Here is a 13,829-nt window from a genome sequence, read left to right as displayed (position 1 = left end):
CTTATAAAAGATGCAAATAATACTGTTGTATTAAAGGCAAAACTTATAAATCCCCCTTTCTTATTCTACCCATGTTCCTACTCATTCCTTCTCCAAACTGTTGTCAAGTTTGTTTTGTATCCTTCCAAAGGATGAGGTAGTTGAGGAAGATTCATCTGGCATTGGTGCAGGATGGATTAGTGAAGAGACAGACTGGATGCCACAAGACTAGTTAGAGGACTTGTATTTGTCCAGATGTAAAGAATATTTCTTGAATTGAGATAGCTGCAGTTGAGATTGAAAAGGAAGAAATAAATGCAAGCATCAGGAAGCCTTAATTAAGGAGAGATATGGGTAGATAGGGAAAGGGAGAACTCAAAGATGACTTATTTTTACCTGTAGCCATTCTCCTCCAGTATAAAGCGAATACGCCTACAGAAGGTAATTTGCAATCATAGAAGTGAATCTGTAGACCTTCTCTTTTCAACCGTTAGTACACAGTTGGTTCAGACACTTCCCAGGTTTTACTCCTCCACAGCTAAATTGATTGACAGAGCAGTGGGTTGGAGAATAGGAATAAGGCTTGACTGTTAGCTGTCTGTGTGGGCAGAAGCTAGGAGAGGGAGGAAAGAGAGGAAAGGGACTCCAAGGTCTCTGGCTGTATAGAATGATAGCAGGAGGTTGTGGTGCAGATTTTTCCTTCTGATGTTAATTTTGATGTTCTGTCATAATCTTCTGTATTATAGATGTTGACATTTTTAGACACTTAGAATCTTTTTATAAGCACTTTCAAAACGTGTGGACTTGCATGTTTGAGAATTGTCCCTTTAAAAAAGAAAATTTTGAGAGACTTCTGAGGAACAGTGCAGTGTTTAGGGGTTTTAGGGAAGACTTCTCATAAAGACTAAGTTTAACTGAGTCATGAGTTTAAAGAATTAAGGGGCAGGGGAGGTTGGGAGGCAAGGGAGGTGTAGGTAGTAGGAACAGCGTGTGTACAAGGCATGTTTGAGAGAGCTACAAGTAGTTTGCAAAATTTTGATGGTGTCTGATGTGTAGGGGAGGGTAGTTGAGGAGATGAGATCTCAGTCAGAAAACAGCCAGACCACTGTCATTAAACTGTAGATAACCAGTTCAGTGTTTCCCACATTTGAAAACAGAGAAACTGTGTTTTAAATTTAATACTGGTAAGATGAAATTGTGCTTTTGCTATATCCTGATATGTGTTCTGTTCCTTTGTGTAGACACCTTTGACATAGTCAACAGAAACCAATGAATAAGTAAGTAAATGCAGGAAAATTGATTGATAGGTCTAAATAAATCATTTATGTATGAACTGCTTGCATTAGTGGATTTATTATGTTAGTGTTTATTAATATCTTGTGGAATATAGAGCCAGTTATCTCCAGTTCAGGTGTGCTTTTCTTCCACTCATCCTTGTTCCTCCCTCCCCCCCGCCGCCAACCACCCAAAGCAAACACACCAAAAAAGAAAAGGAAGAAAGGCAGCATGGTGCTATCTGTACCATGGTGAAAATCCTGGTACTCTCTGGGTTTTTGTTTTGTTTTGCTTGGTTTTATTTTTATTTTTATTTTTTAATGCTTATTTATTTTTGAGAGAGAGACAGAGTGTGAATGGGGGAGGGGCAGAGAGAGGGAGATAGAGAATCTGAAACAGGCTCCAGGCTCTGAGCTGTCAGCACAGAGCCCAATGCAGGGCTTGAACTTGGCACCGGCAAGATCATGACCTGAGCTGAAGTTGGTTGCTTAACTGACTGAGCCACCCAGGTGGCCCTGCTTTGATTTTTAAAAAATGTTTATTTATTTTGAGAGAGAGCATGCAAGCAGGGGAGGGAGAGAGAGGGAGAGGGAGAGGAGAGAGAGAGAGAGAGAGAGAGAGAGAGAGAATATCCCAGGCAGTCTCTGTGCTGCCAGCGCAGAGCCTTTCATGGGCCTCAATCCCACGAAGTGAGATCACAACCTTAGCCGAAATCGAGTGGCACCCTCAACCAGCTGAGCCATCCAGGCGCCCCTGTTTTGCTTTGATTTTGAGTGAAGAGATGAGATGACTTAAGGTGAGAGGAGGAGTAAATATTTACATCACTGAGAAGAATTGCAATAAAACGTTACTTTTACAGTTAGAAGTCCTAGAAAAAATTTGCTTCCACCAAGATGTTTTGACTTCATGAACAGTATAAATCCTATAATGATCTTGTTTTTTTAATCTTTGTGGCTTCATGGTGATCAAAGCCAAACTATGTTTCCAATTTATTAATTAGTACTGTGTGGTCTCTGTGATCTGTGTATTAATGTCCTTCCTTTATATTAGTGGGTATCCTGACTTTGTTCTGTGTATTTTGCTGTTTTATACACATTTTTTGTATTGATACAATAATAGCTAATGACTTTACCCCAGACCAATGAAATTATAATCTTTTTTTTTTAATTTAAATGCATTTTATTTTTAAACAACCTACATGACATGTTTTCTTAAAAAAAATATGAAATGCTTCACGAATTTGTGTGTCCTCCTTGTGCAGGGCCATGCTAATCTCTGTATCGTTCCGATTTTAGTATATGTGCTGCCGAAGCAAGCATGAAATTATAATCTTTTAAGGGGGGAAATGAGGATGATCAAATTCAGGCCTCAGGATTAAAAAAAAACTCATCAGGAGGTGTTGCTATCCTCCTGGGGTTGAGAATCACTCATTCTAGAGCAGGATGTTTTCAGCAAAGGGCAGGATAATAATTATTTTAGGCATTGCAGGCTGTATTATCTGTCATAACTATTCAACTTTGCCTTTATAGTAAGAAAGACATACATATGTAAATCAATAGATATGACTGTGTTCTAATAAAACTTTGTAAAAACAGGAGCAAATATCTATTTATTAAAATTTTTTTTAAAAATTTATTTGTTTTGAGAGAGAGTGAGTGAGCAGGGGAGGGACAGAAAGGGAGAGAGAGAATCCCAAGTAGGCTCCACACTGTCAGCACGTAGCCTGACGCGGAGCTCAAACTCACAAACTATGAGATCATGACCTGAGCCGAAACCAAAAGTTGGACACTTAACTGACTGAGCCACCCAGGCGCCCCCAGGAGCAAGTATTTAGCCTGAGGGTCATAGTTTATAGAGGCCTCTTCTACAGCCTGAACTTTAGTTGCTGTGCTATACTGCTGATGGGCCAAAACTGTTTGAAGTAACATACTGACGGAAATGGATTTCTTTATTTCTTTTTTAAATAGACGACTTTAGAGTAGTTTTAAGTTCACAGCAAAACTGAGTGGAAGGTACAGAGATTTCCCATATGCTTTCTACTTCTACACATGCATAACCTCCCGCATTATCAACATCCCTCACCAGGATGGTTTGTTTGTTACAGTTGATGAAACTGCATTGATTCATCATTATCACCCGGAGTCTGTAATTTACTAGTTTCCATAGTTTAGGGTTAACTCTTGGTGTTGTACTTTCTCTTGGTTTTGACAAATACATGATGACAGCTGTCCACCATTACAGCATCATACACAGTAGTTCCATTGCCTTAAAAATCCTCTGTGCTTCACCTGTTCATGCTCTATTCTAACTCCAGGCAGTCAGTGATTCTTTTTACTGTCACCATAGGTCTGCTTTTTCAAGAAGATCATATAGTGGTTAGAATCATATGGTATATAGCCTCTTCAGATTGGCTTCTTTCACACAGTAATATGCATTTAAAGTTTCTCCATGTCCTTTCCTATCTTGATAGCTCATTTGTTTTTAGCTCTGAATAATATTGCATTGTTTGAATGTACTGCTTTACTTATCCATTCACCCACTGAAGGACGTCTTGGTTGCTTCCAAGTTTTGGAAGTTATGGGTAAAAGTTGCTATAAACATTTTTGTGCAGGTTTTTATGTTACATAAGTTTTCAGTTCAAAAGTGGCTGTACCATTTTGCATTCCCACCATTGATGAATGAAATTTGAAGTTGCTCCATATCTTTATCAGCATTTGATGTTGTCAGTGTTCTGGATTTTGGCCATTCTAATATTTAATCATAGCTTGTTTTAATTTGCATTCCCCGTGAAATGTGATGTGGAACATATTTTCATAGGCTTATTTTCTGTGTGTCTTCTTTGATGATGGTGGTAAGGTCTTTAGTCCATTTTTAATTGGATTGTTTGTTTTCTTATTGTTGAATTTTAAGAGTTCTTTGTACTTTGTGGATAATCATTGTTATCAAGTATGTTTTGCAAGTATTTTCTTCCATTCTGTGTCTTGTCTTGTCTTGACAGTGTCTTGTGAGCAGAAATATTTAATTTAATTTTTAAGAAATTTTTAATTTTAATGAAGTCTAGCTTGTTAATTCTTTTATAGATTATGTCTTTAATGTTGTATCTAAAAAGTCATTGCTATTGGACACCTGGGTGGCTCAGTCAGTTAAGCGTCTGACTCTTGGTTTCAGCTCAGGTCATGATCTCGTGGTTTGTGAGATCAGGCCCTGCTTGGGGCTTTGCACTCACAGCACAGCATGGAGCCAGCTTGGGATTTGTTCTCTGCCTCTCTCCCCCTCCCCTCTCTTTTCTCAAAATAAATAAGTAAAACTTGAAAAAAAAAAAAGTCATTTCCAAACCCAAGGTCATTTAGATTTTCTTCTCTGTTATCTTCTAGGAGTTTTACAGTTTTGGATTTTACATTTAAGTAGGACTGTGATAAATTTATTTTTAAGTTTATTAATTTTTGAGAGAGAGCACAAGAGTGGGAGAGGGGTGGGGGGAGTTACAGAGAATCCAAAGTGGGCTCACGCTGTTAGCACAGAGTCCTGCGTGGGGTTTGAACCCACAAACTGTGAGATCGTGACCCAAGCTGAAGTCGGAGGCTTAACCTGCTGAACCACTCAGGCGATCCAGGAGTGTGATAAATTGTTGTGAAGGGTATCAGGTCTTTGTTTAGATTCATTTTTTTGCGCATGGATGTCCATCTGTTCCAGTACCATTTTTTGAAAAGATTTTCTTGCTTCGTTGTATTGTCTTTGCTCCCTTATCAAAGATCAATTGACTAATTATATGGGCCTATTTATGGACTCTATTTTGTTCTTTGGATCTGTATTTTTGTTCTGCCAGTGTCATACTGTTTTGACTACTGTAGCTTTATAGTAAGTCTTGAAGTTGGATAGTGTCAGTTCTCCAATTTGTTCTCAAAATTATGTGTTGACTATTCTGAGTCTTTTGTCTCTCCATCTAAAATTTATTAAAAATTTTCCAGGTTCATTGAGATATAATTGACATGCAACATTGTGTAAATTTGAGGTGTACAACATGGTGAGTTGATACAAGTATACATTACAAAGTGATTACCATAATAGGGTTAGTTAACACCTCCGTCATCTCACATATTTACTACTTTGTTTTGTGGTAAGAGCCTTTATGATCTACTCTCAGCAACTTTTCAGGTGTATGGTACAGTATTGTTAAATCACTGTTGTTACCATGCTGTACCTTAGATTCCCAGGACTTACTCATCTCATAACTGGAAGTTTGTACCCTTCATCAGCATCTCCCCATTTCTCCCATCACCACCCTTGGCAACTGCCATAAACTCTCTGTTTCTTTGAGTTTGGCTTTTTTTGATTCTACTTTGTCACAAATGGCAGGATTTCCTATTTTTCATGGCTGAAAATATTTCTCTGTGGGTGTTTGTATGTGCTACATCTTTATTCATCTGTAGATGGACACTTTAGTTTGTTTCTATACCTTGGCTATTAGGAATAATACTGTAGTGAATATAGTAGTGCAAGTATCTCTTCAAGATCCTGGTTTCATTTCCTTTGGAAATGTATCTAAAAATGGGATTTCTGGATCATATAGTAGTTCTGTTTTTATTTTTTTCAGGAACTCCTTACTGTCTTCCATGTGACTGCACCAGTTTACAACCCACCCACTAAGCACAAGGTTTCCCTTTCCTCCACATCCTCACCAACACTTGTTATGTCTTTTCTTTTTGATGATAGCCATCCTGACAGATGTGAAGTGATATCTCATTATAGTTTTGATTTGCATTTTTATTTCTTAAGGTATTCCCTGCCTTTTTTGTTCTTTTTTTTTTTTTTTTTTTAAAGAAAATTTTGTTTTAAGCTCTGTGCCTGGTGTGGGACTTGAACTCATGACCAATAAAATGTCACAAACAGACTCTGAGATCAAGTCTCATGCTCTTCTGACTGAGGTAGCCAGGCACCCCCGACTTGCATTTTTCTGGTGATTAGTGATGTTGAGCATCTTTTCATGTACCTGTTGGCCATTTGTATGTCTTCTTTGGGAAGCTCTTCAGGTCCTCTCTGTTATTTATTCATTTATTTGCTTGTATGCTTGCTTGCTGTTGAGTTGTAGGAGTTCCATATATATATGTATTAAAAATTTTTTTTAATGTTTATTTATTTTTGAGAGAGAGAGCGCGAACATAAGCAGGAGAGTGGTAAAACAGACGGAGAGACAGAATCCGAAGCAGGCTCCAGGCTCTGAGCTATCAGCACGGAGCCTGGTGAGGGTGGGGAGGAGGCTTGAGATCATGACCTGAGCTGAGGCCTGACGCTTAACCACCTGAGCCACCCAGGTGCCCCACGGGGCCGACTCTTGATTTTAGCTCAGTTCATGATCTCATGGTTTGTGAGTTCAAGCCCCACATTTGGCTGTGTGCTGACAGTGCAGAGCCTGCTTGGAATTCTCTCTCCTGCCTTTCACTGCTCCTTTCCTACCTGCATGTGCTCTCTCTCTCTCAAAATAAATAAGTAAGTAAATTAAAAAAAAAAGATTATCTCCTTCAGCCCCTCTCCTCTGCTCACACATGCTCTCTCTCAAAATTAAAAAAAAAAAAAAGTTTTCTGCCTTCCTAATTTAGGACATCTCTTCTTGTAGAACTACAGTAGTCACAAATTGTTTATTTTTATGCTATCCTAGAGTTACATTGGCTTTTTCTCTGTTCTCCAGTGACTGGGTTCCTGTTTTCTACTTCACAGATTCTTTCTTCTGATTGATCCATGTTTCTGTTGATTGTTTCCACTGCATTTTCTGTTTTATTCATTGTATTCTTTAGCTTTGGAATTTCTGTTTATTTGTTTTGATTTGTCTCCGCTAAACTTCTCATTTTGTTTGTATATTTTTGCTGATTTTGTTAAATTATCTTTGTTTTCTTGTAGCTCATTGAACTTCCTGGAACAGCTATTTTGAATTCTTTTCTTTTTTTTTTTTTTTTTGAAGTTTATTTATTTACCTTGAGAGAGAAAGAGAGTGAGCATGAGTTGGAGATGGTGCATTGAGGAGGGGAGAGAGAGAGAATCCCAAGCAGGCTCCTCACTATCAGTACAGAGCCCATCATGGGGCTTGAACCCACGAACTGCAAGATCATGATCTGAGCTGAAGAGTTGGAAGCTTAACTGAGTCACCCAGGTGCCCCTATTTTGAATTCTTTATCTGGTAAATCATAGAACTTAATACCTTGGGGGTTGTTTACTAGAAAATTATTGTGAGCCTTTGATGGTATCTTTTCCTTGAATTTTCATGTTCCTTGAATTCTTGTGTTGTCTTCACATTTCAAATAGCAGTCACCTCCTCTTGTCTTTACTGATTGACTTCAGGACAGAACTGTCTTCTGTCAGCTCTGCTGGGAATTCTGAGACCTTTACCAATCTGCTGCGGCTATGCCTGCTCTAAATTTGTCTCTCTTTGTGGCAGAATTCTTAAGCTTCTGTGTTCGTTTTTGATTCTACAAAGTGCCATGCTAGGTACTGAAGGCCTACTTGGCTTTCCCATAGGTGGTGCTTACACGCTCATGTTAATGATGTATCGCAGGCCTGGTGATTTGGGCTGACTTTCTGTGTATGCTCACCAGTCTTCTGGAAAAGCTCACTTTCACCATTGTCAGGTATGCTTACAGAGAGCCAGTTATGAGGTGGGGTGTGTGTGGGTCAGGCATGTGGGGCACCAGTGATGCCTGTGGGCCAGTTTGGCAGTGTGTCCCCAGCAGCTCAAGGTTGGGCCTTCTGTTCTGAGATCTGGCTGCTGGTCTGCTAGCTGCCCAGTACCCCCCTAGTTATGCAGCTCATGGCTTAGTTTTCTGGGTGGGGCAAGAAAGAAATTGGCTTCTTTGGCAGTGTCACACATCTGGGGAAGTCAGGTACTCGCTCATACACTCTTAAGTTGACTGCAGAGGAGAAATCATTGCCTGAGAAGGGCTCTCTTGGCACTGAGCTGTGCTGGAGCTGTCTTGGAGGAAGGGTAACATGGGTAAAGTCAAACTGTTCCTCTTCTCTCAGATTTTTTTTTTCCCCCAGTGGTGTACAGGATCTTTTCTAATGGACTCTTGGACTTCCACAAAGGTTCTCTCATCTGTGAGCGATTGTCTAAATTCATGCTCTTCAAGGGCTCATAGACCAGTTCTGAGAAGCTGAAGTTGGCATCGGCCACTTTAGGGTCCACATCCAGGACCATTTGTCTGTATGTCTGTTACCTGATGCCTGGGTGGGTGAGGGTCCTTCCAGGTCTCTTGGCATATGGCACTAGTGTCTGAACCAGAGCCAAATGGGGCTGTAAATAAGTCACTCTTCTGTTAAGGAGCTGCTTCTGAGTCTGTAGCCAAGACATTCAAGTCAGCTGCCTGGGTGCTGGCCTGTCTTCTTAGAACAGCTCTCCTCACTCTTGGACTGCACTAGGGTTTTACAGTCTCTTCTCTGGATCTCATAGCTCCCACAAAGGCACTTTTGTTTGTAGATGGATGCTAGATTGTTGTGACTGAAGGTGGATATGTTGGGGAATATCTTTTTTGGCTGTCTTGCTGATATCACCTTTCCATGTAAACTTTAGAATCTGTCAGTAGTCACAAAATAACTTGCTAAGATTTTGATTGGTATTGCATTGAATAGGTCAAGTTGGGAATAAATGACATCTTGGCAATACTGAGTCTCCTTCATGATCATGAAATATCTCCATTTTTTAGTTCTTAGATTTTTTACATCAGAGTTTTATAGTTTTCTCCATATTAGATCTTGAACATATTTTGTTACGTAGCTTTCTTTTTAATGCTATTGTATCCTCTTAATTGGCATTTAGAGTTCTAATTGGTTAAATTATTTGGTTTGGATTCAGCATGTGGTAATTTATTAATAAAGTATTTCTTCCTCTTTTGTCTTTTTCTATTTTATAATGGCCTTTTTCTATTTTATAATGTTGAATAGAACATCCCTCTGTTCATATCTCAGATTTTTTGGAATAGCTACACGAATGATTCTACATCTGTTTTTTTTTTGGCATGGCTGTAACTTAGAAAATTCAGTTGATTTCAGTAAAGATTTATTAATTGATTCTTATACTTGTATAGATCTCATACTTTTATATTACAGATTAAGAAATCCCAGTAAATATAGGTTGTTAGATAGTGTCATGCTGGTCCTGATTTTTGGTTTGGAAAATGTGGTTAATGAATGACTAGGATGGAGACGGCCAAGACTGATTCTGTGAGACTATTGTAAGCTGGTATAAGTGAGCAAATAGGCAGAGTCAATGGTAGGACAAGGTACTTTTGTTGGTATTTATAGAACCTTTTTTTTTTTTTTTTTTTTAAAGCAGAAGTACTTTGTTAAGTACGAGTCAGTTAATTAAGGGTGGTACTGATTGTGACAGTATTAACTACCACCTTACCTAGTAATTGGCAAAACGATGCATTATAGTCCTGAAGTAATTCCCTAACAGAGTCACATTTGAGTATGAATTGAAGATGTGAATTTGTTACTTTAGCCCAGTGAGGAATAACTTAGAAAAGTGTAAAATGTTTAATTTTTGTTTCTCTCATTTATAGAACCTCTATACACACCATTGTTCTGTAGATCAAAAACATTCTCAGCTACCCTAAGAAAGTCAACTTTCTCACTGTATTCTCTTTCAGTTAATTAGAATTCATTTGGTATATAAATTAGTTAATGATGACTTGGAGTGGTTTATCTTAGAGGAACTACGTTAGTAGTTTCACTCTGACACATTAGAATTGTATTTTATTCACTGTTAGAATTATAGAATTATAGACTGGGAGGCAGGTGGTATAGTGGAAGACCATGACTTTTGGAGACATAGTGGTTCTGTTTCTTCCTAGCAGTGGTACTTTGGGCAGATTGCTTAACATCACTAAGTTTCTTTTTCCTCATTGTAAGTTACTGTAAGTGGGATATTTAACATAAAAATTCCTTTCTTGTGTGTGGTACAGAGTATTAATACAATAGAATTCCTGTCTCGATTCTTGTCTTCTCTTCATTTTCCCAATCTGCTTTAAAACTGCAGCTTAAGTGCTCTTTCTAAAACCAAAAACTAGTTCATGCCTTTTCTTCTTGAAAATCCTTCAGTGGATCCCTTAGCCTCAGGATGAATTCCAAATTCCTCAAGGGCCTGTAGGTTTTTTCTAGTCTTGTGGTTTATTTCCCCATTGCGCCTGCATTATAGTCCTTAAGTAATTTCCTAACAGAGTCACATTTATTTGAGTATGAATACTGAAGCTTGCTCACTTCCAAGCTAATGTTCTTGTTGCTTGTTACATTCTGCTTTGAACTCTGTCTTTTGCTCTTTGCCCTTCTTTCTGACCCTCAAGCTGCTTCGCTTGTTTAGAACATTAGGTTAAATAAAATTTCAGTCCCTTAAGTACATATGAGAAGAGTGAGAGATGTGTAAAGACCATTGGACTAAGATGCAGACCTGGGTTCTAGTCCTAGCTCCTCCATTTACTAGTTAGAGGATCTTTGGACAAATTAATATCTCTGAACTTTATGTAGTGTCCTTATCTTTGAAACCAGGGAGTCTGCTTAGTTTATTGTGTGAAAATGCTTTGGAGCATAAATATATAGCTGTTAATAGTATTACTATCAAGAGTATATGTTGGGAGCTCCTGGGGTGGCTCATTTGGTTAAGTGTCCAACTCATGATTTTGGCTCAGGTTTTGATCTTCATGGGTTTGTGCCCAGTGTCTGGCTCTGTGCTGATAGTGTGGAGCCTGCTTGGGATTCTCTTTCTCCCCCTTCTCTCTCTGCCTCTCTCCAGCTTTTGCACGTGCTCTCCCCTTCTTTCTCTCAAAATAAATAAACTTAAAAAAAAGTCTATTTTGGGTATTTGTAAGATAGCTCTGTTTTCTGATATTTGAGGAATTGGATTATGGGCCCTTACCCCAAATTTATATGTTGAAGCCCCAACCCTCACCCTGCTTGTGACTGTATTGGAGATAGGGCCTTCAAGGAGGTGATTAGGATTAAATGAGATCATAGGGTGTAGGTCTGATAGAACTGGGTTCCTTTTATTTTTATTTTTATTTTTTTTAATTTTTTTTTTTTAACGTTTATTTATTTTTGAGAGAGAGAGAGAGACAGAGCATGAACGGGGGAGGGTCAGAGAGAGGGAGACACAGAATCTGAAGCAGGCTCCAGGCTCTGAGCTGTCAGCACAGAGCCTGATGCGGAGCTCGAACTCACAAACCGTGAGATCATGACCTGAGCCGAAGTCGACCGCTTAACCGACTAAGCCACCCAGGTGCCCCTGAACTGGGTTCCTTTTAAAAGAGGAAGAGACACCAGAGATCAGTCTCTTTCCACCATGTGAGGACATAATGAAAAATTGGTCCTCTGTAATCCAGGAAGAATGCTCTCACCAGAAACAGAAGGCTGATCTTGGATTTTCTAGCCTCTAGAGCTGTAAGAAAATAAATTCCTGTTGTTGAAGCCATTCAACATTTTGTTATGGCAGCCTGAGCAGACTGATACATATTAAAATATGATTGCCTTGTGGGAAGGGCAAACTAGACTGATTTCTCAGATAACATTTAATGAGTAACACAATCAGCCATAAATTAGTGGACTAGTTTAGAAAATGACTTTGGTAACTTGGGAGTTACCCTAATAGATTTTTTGTCTATATGACTAGGAGTATTAAAGTTGTTACTTTCAAGTTTAACCAAAACCTGTTTTGGGAACTTACTCTGCCCCTCTCCCATATAAAAATTAAATCTTTAAGGATGCATTTGGCTGTAGGTAATGAACAACTCAGGCTTAAACAATGTGGAACATTTATTATTTTATATCACAAGAAATTCCAAGGTAGGATTGTCCCAGGGTTGGTTAATTCTTTAACTTAGTAGTATCAAGGATTCAAGTTCTTTCTGTTCTCCTATTTGGTGGGGTGGTAGTGAGGTATTATTAGCATTAGTTTTAGTTTCCTGCTGTTTGCAAGCTGGTTGCAATAAAAATGTTACATGGCTATTATAGAACATTTGGAAATTCCACAAAAGAATAAAGATGAAAGCACAAATCGTTTATAATCCAACTGTTAACATGATGATGTATCCCCTCTCAATATCTGGTGGGTTAGTTTGTATAGGTATTTAATTATACCAAGCAAAATTAGGTCACACTATATACACAGATACATATTCTGTTTTTTTTCCATTAAGATTATATAAGAAAAATTCTCTAAGTAAAAATAATAATTTCTTTCTGATTATTGAAGTAATGATCATTGAAAAAACTGGATACAGAAAAAAATACAAAGAATATTAAAAATCACCCATATCTCCTTACTGAAGGATAACTACTAACATATTGATATATTAATATATTGATATATTGTTGAGTGTGTATAAATATACACATTTCTTTTAAAAAAAAAAAACAGGTACATAATTATTTGTTACTAGCTTTTTACCAAATATACACCTTTTCTTGTGGTTCATACCCTAGCATCTTCGCTTCTTCACTCTTAACCTGTACCTGTGGTCTCATGAGGAGTTGCAGTTGATTGAAGAAGAAAAATCTTTTTTTTTTTTTTTTTGCAAAATAATAAATTTATTACATATGACTGGCAGATAGCTGTTGCTGATATATTATTCTCCCAATGTTCATGAAACATTTCAAAGTAAAATATAATTTAAAAAAATTTTTTTAACGTTTATTTATTATTGAGAGACAGAGAGAGACAGAGCATGAGCATGGAGGGACAGAGAGAGGGGGAGACACAGAATCTGGAACAGGCTCCAGGCTCTGAACTATCAGCATAGAGCCCGACATGGGGCTCAAACTCACAAACCGTGCGATCATGACCTGAGCCAAAGTCGAATGCTTAACCGACTGAGTCACCCAGGCGCCCCTCAAAGTAAAAAATAATTTTATACACCACACAATCACAGGGGTCCTTGAGGATCTCCAAACATTTTTTGAACTAGTTGACTTTCAATTGCGAGACCTGGTCCCAGCCCTGAAGTTTCAGGAGGTTAAGTGTGCCACCCAAGGTGGCTGGAATTTTCCCAGCTATAAGGACAAGATTCTACTTCAGAGATGAAGGGAGGGGAGTTCCCAAAAGGGACCAATAAAACCCCTGAAGCAGAAACAAGAGGAGACAAAGGTAGAGGGGGGCTGCGGTTGAATCAGAGGACCTCTGGGGTGAAGGTGAAGAGCCCTCTCCAGGACCAGCATTCCTGGGTGCTCACCTGTGTCATCCCCCCTGCCCCAACAGGGGAAGGACTGCCCTACAACAGCAGTAGATAGATCTGAAGGACTGCCCTACCAACAGCAGTAGGTAGATCTGATGCCCTACAACAGCAGTAGGTAGATCTGATGGTAGATCTAGTAGTTTGCGGAACCTGAAGAGGGGGCCCAGCAGGACCCTCAAATGGATTCTGGAGTATCCAGGATGTCAGGATGTACATGCCCTTGGTTAATGAGAAGTCCTTGCCAATAGTCCCAGGCCCTGGAAGGCATCAGTCAGGTTGTTGCAAGGATAGCCCTTGACTAAGACCAGTGGGCCTGCACAACCACACTGGAGTTGGTTACATGAGCTCCATAGTGACCAGCCCAGA

General features: G+C 38.9%; 1 protein-coding gene and 1 non-coding gene across 17 annotated transcripts in view; one reads left to right on the top strand and one right to left on the bottom strand.

Moving 5' to 3' along the window:
- Positions 1-13,829, top strand: part of ABI1 (abl interactor 1) — a 142,791-nt gene that overhangs the window by 36,632 nt on the left and 92,330 nt on the right. The gene's annotated exons all lie outside the window — the stretch shown is intronic.
- Positions 2,471-2,573, bottom strand: LOC113603762 (U6 spliceosomal RNA). The gene has a single exon (XR_003425449.1). It is a non-coding gene; the product is annotated as a U6 spliceosomal RNA (small nuclear RNA).

Source organism: Acinonyx jubatus, chromosome B4, assembly GCF_027475565.1.
Source record: "Acinonyx jubatus isolate Ajub_Pintada_27869175 chromosome B4, VMU_Ajub_asm_v1.0, whole genome shotgun sequence".
In the NCBI taxonomy this organism is placed as follows: Eukaryota; Metazoa; Chordata; class Mammalia; order Carnivora; family Felidae; genus Acinonyx; species Acinonyx jubatus.
The sequence above is the reverse complement of the archived record's forward strand: the minus strand, read 5'-3'. Positions and strand labels throughout refer to the sequence as shown.